Genomic DNA, 4,767 nt, shown 5'->3' on the forward strand with positions numbered 1-4,767 from the left:
GGGTGTTAAAAATTAGCAAGTAGATTTGGTTTATTTGAGTTCCAGCGATCAAACCAAAAGTTGGTAGAATTACCATTACCAATATGCCTCCCATTCATTTTCTTGAGAGTAGGGAGAATACTCACAATGTTGTTCCAAGTTGTGGAGCCTTTCTTTTTTAGAGTTTTGCGATGAAAAACAAACCTTTTATGGAAATATTTTTGTGTTAGAATCTGTGCCCATAAAGCTGTCTTCAGTGACTAGTCTCCATCCCAGCTTCATTGAGAGAGCCTTGTTTTGAGTTTATGAATCCCTTATGCCTAGACATCCATGAGATTTTGGAGAACAAATCTTCTACCAACCAATGAGATGTGCCTTCTTAGTTTGGTTGTTGTCACCATTCTAGAAGTGGAGGTAAATGGAGTCCAAATTTTTACAGTCTTGAGAAAAGCAAAATAAGACATCATGTAAGAGGGAATAGAGGCAAGCATGGATGAAGGAGACCAGTACTTCCAATATAAGAAAGAAGGTTAGCCTTCGAAAGAGAGAGTTTTGTTTGAAACCCTATGAACAATATGATTGAATCTGGTCACCGTAGACCTGGCCATAAATAAGTTAGTCCCCAAGTAACTAGTAGACTTGTCCATCTCATTAATTGTAAGATTATTGCAAATTTTAGACTTACAAAAATTAGTGACATTAGAGCTGAAAGCAAGTTCACACTTGTCAAAGTTAAAGTCAAACCTGAGAGGTCCGAGAAGATGTCAAGGATACATTTGATTGTGGAGACATCTTCAGGTTTACCTCGACAGAAGATAAAAGTATCATCCGCAAAGAAAATGTGAGAGATTTTAAGAGCTCTCCGGCCCACCTTGATTCCTTTAAACAGGTTAAGCTCCTTGTAAGCACACAGTAATCTAGACAGTCCCTCCATGGCCACAATGAAGAGGAAATGGCTTAAAGGGCAACCTTGTCTTACACCTCTGGTGGGTTAAAAAAAAATTGTAAACAGTACCTTTGAGAGCACATTTGACTCTACAAGCAAGAATTTTGTATGACACATTGCATAGGCTGATGGTCGCAAATCCTCTACAAAGGTTTGAAATTATTTCTTAGGAATAAGGCAAACAAGAGTGTGGTTGGTGTCGGGTGGAAGTTGAATATCTCTAAAGAAAGAGGTAATGAACTTACGGACATCCAAGTGTCAAAGATCCCAGAATTTATGGTAAAAGAGAGCCTAAAAACCATCAGGTTCAAGGGCCTTGTAAGCATCAATAGAGAACATGGCCATTTTGATCTCCTCCGAAGAAGGAATTTGGTGAAAAAGAAGTATTTCATCTTGGCTCAGAATTGGAGAAAAAAAACTTTACAATCAAAGAAAGGTCAAGGGGGTTAGAAGAAGTAAAAAGTTCGAGAAAAAAGTGGCAAATTCTTTTGCAATGTCACCAGGGCCAGAGAGAGTGTGCCCAGACAAGAGAATAGGATTGTGGTCGGATCCAATGGAAGATAATTTGAAAATACAAACACCGGGGAAAAGGCAGAACCAGGATAGGAAAGCAAAAGCCTTTTCAATACTTTCTTTGATCAGTTTAGGAAGCTTTGTTCAAGAATTGAACTAGTGTTTTGTTGAATTGATGGCATTGCTTTGTGAGTTTTGCAAGCTCAACCTAGGATAAATTTCATTTGTTCCATTGAGTAATTCAAATTTTTTTTTTTTTTTCTGAAAAGGTTGCAAATAGTGGGAATGGATGGGGTAGATTGGTAGTCACCAAACAACTTAAACAAGTCGTCTGATGACTAGCTCACCCGTTGTTGCTGCGCTAGGTCTGTCATGAACCTGTTTTTGTTGTGTCTAGCATCTTATAGCTTCTTCCTATCATATTATGAAAATTGTTGCTATACATGTGTAGGGTTACAATGATATGAAAATTACAAATATAATTCCTAAGACGTGAAAAGACATTGCTACTCTTGACCCAATGTTAAATGTTCCATTGATGCACTTGATGATCTCCAAGTTGGACTTATCGATGGAAGCTTGATTGTATCATTTGGCCTCTCTTCTTCATGCTAATGCACACAAACTATCATGCACACTATGAGACTTAAGAGAGATTAAACGTACCAATAAGGGTCCATTTGATTTTGTTTCCAAAAACGGTTTTTCCGTTTTTCTGTGCTCCAAAATAGAAAAACACCGCAAAAACCATTTGATTTTTCTGTTTCATTTCATTGGTTTTTGAAAACAGAAATAGAAATTTGTGCCTATTTTTATGTTTGGAAACAGGAATGGAGAAACAAATTAGACTTGTTTTTCTGTTTCTAGAAACAAGTGGGAGCGATAAAAAATGTGAAAAACCTGATACTTCACTCAACCTATCCAAACCCCAACCCATTGTTGAAACTTCTCTCTATCCAAATGTGGTGATTCTAACCTAGCTGTATGAAGCTCAAAGTTTCGGAGTGCCTTCATTCTTCTGAAACTCATCTCCATGAAGCATACCTGCAACTCCAATGTCATGCCTTCACTAGTGAGTTGCATTCTTACAACATCGTGCCTTCACTCATGTCTTGAACTCAACTACACTGTTGAAAATATTTCGGGAAACAAAAAAATCAAACATCTTTTTGCAATTCAAAAAATCATTTCTTAGCATAGAAACGGCAAAAACCGTTATTATTGTTTCCAGACACAGAAACAAGAGAAACAAAATCAAACGGTCCCTAAGAATAATCTTTTTCACCTTTTAAATACAAGTATGGAATCACCAAAAACAAACATAGACATGCAATGTTCCAACACTATGATTGTGCCGATAATGGCGCAGTATATGTTGTTGAGGTTGAGAAGGCAAAAGAGTCAAAGTTCATATGCAGCCTCTTGTCGTCTCTCCTAAGTCTTGAATCTTGATTCTTGACTTAGACCTCCCCTGCTCATCTCTCCAAGTTGTGCATGTGCCAACAAGGAGAGACATGAAAGATGTTGGGAATCTAACTTCTCCACGAGTCCAAATCTTCTCCCTATGATAACCATCTCATGGGGGATCCCACTATCGATGGAGTGTCAGACCCACCTCTTACTCGTGGTACGACACGCAACACCCCATGAGTGGTGGTATCCCCATGGGGAGAGTATCCCAACTTCTCCACCCTGTAAAATTTGAATCAAATTGGCAGCTTTTACAAAGAGGACTTGGGCTGCAAGGCCTATAGGATTGCGTACAGAGTTCTTCCAAACCCCCTTGCACCCCTCAGCCTATTTCAGTTCCAATATCTATTTCTATAGCTAAAAAAAGTCATTCCATCCATCTCTAATATTACATTAAATTACATCTAGTTTTCGTGTGATAAGTATGTTTTCCATAATATTAAGTTGAACTCTATATCAATACTCCAAGTTATCTATAAGGATCTATGATTCTCAAATTTTAGCATCTGTCCATGCTGATCCCAATCCAGTTGATGATCAGGATTTATCTTTGACTGATTAGCAGAGGTCATCTTCTATGACTTATCATTATTTGTAATGGCAGTTATGATCATAATATAAGAGAGACAAAATGGGCATCAACCTTTTGCCTAGAACTTAATTTTTTATGGCGCACAGGAATTATGGTACTTCAAGATGCGTTCAAGATGTTGAAATTAGAGTGCTCAACAGAGACTACAAGGGGCACAGGAATACGGACAAGAAGCAGTAAAGGTGTGGACTAACTCTTAGGAGTGGTGGACTGGCTGACTCATGTAAGTCTGGTTGGCCTTAAAATTATCTGCAATTGTATGGCTCTGTTTAGTTGCAAGGAGAATAAGTAAGACTTTTTTATAATTGTTATCTTATATGACTATATCACTAACTCAACTTTACTTTGCATTCAAAATCCTTCGCTATATTTCATCAAAAAAAAAAAAAAAAAAAACCCTTTGTTATAAAATGTAAAATATATCATTCATTACTACATATGATAAAAATTGTAAACAGTTTATAATCATATGAGGTAATGTTCACAAAAGTTTCTTTTTTTAATTATAGAAACTTCACTTTCCTTCATTTTAAAATTTCTCTCGCAATCAAACATAGCCTATATATAATGTATCTTACTTAATTACTTCGAACAGACAAGTTATATCAATGGAAATGAAAAATCAGTGGCCAAGAGGGCCAGATTAGAAAAACTAAATAGAGATAGTTTCCGTTGATGTACATAAAAATTTATTTCCTTAATGTGATCTTTTTCTTTTTCCATAAAACAAATATTACATCACTTTCCTACCATCTTTCCTACGGCTACATTTGATTGCAAGGAAAATTAAAGGCAAAGAAAGTAAAATTTTACAAGCCTAAAAAGAAAAAGCTTTTCTACTCATCACTCCCAGTGATTGCTTAAATCCTACTTAAATTTTTACCATATTCAGTATTGAGACATTAGGATTTGGACGCAAAAATAAAGTAAAATTTAATAACCAAATACAAAATGATATGGAGTTAGTGATATAGTCAAATGGAATAATGATTACAAAAGTTTCACTTTCACTTTCCTTTCCTTTAATTCCCCTTCCAATGAATTATAAAGCCTATATTAATACAGATTTGTGAAAATTAACTTTACATGTTAAAATGTAGAGGAAGGCATACAAAAAAATTACTTGTATAGCTTTTTGATAACATTATGAATTCTTTTTTTTTTTTTTTTTTTTTTTGGTTTTTTCTGTTACTCCCTCTCTCACCCAACCAGGTTGAGCTCAGTTCTCTTCTTCATCTTTTTTTTTGGTTTTTACTGTTCCTCTCTC

This window comes from Macadamia integrifolia, unplaced genomic scaffold (assembly GCF_013358625.1).
Source record: "Macadamia integrifolia cultivar HAES 741 unplaced genomic scaffold, SCU_Mint_v3 scaffold561, whole genome shotgun sequence".
In the NCBI taxonomy this organism is placed as follows: Eukaryota; Viridiplantae; Streptophyta; class Magnoliopsida; order Proteales; family Proteaceae; genus Macadamia; species Macadamia integrifolia.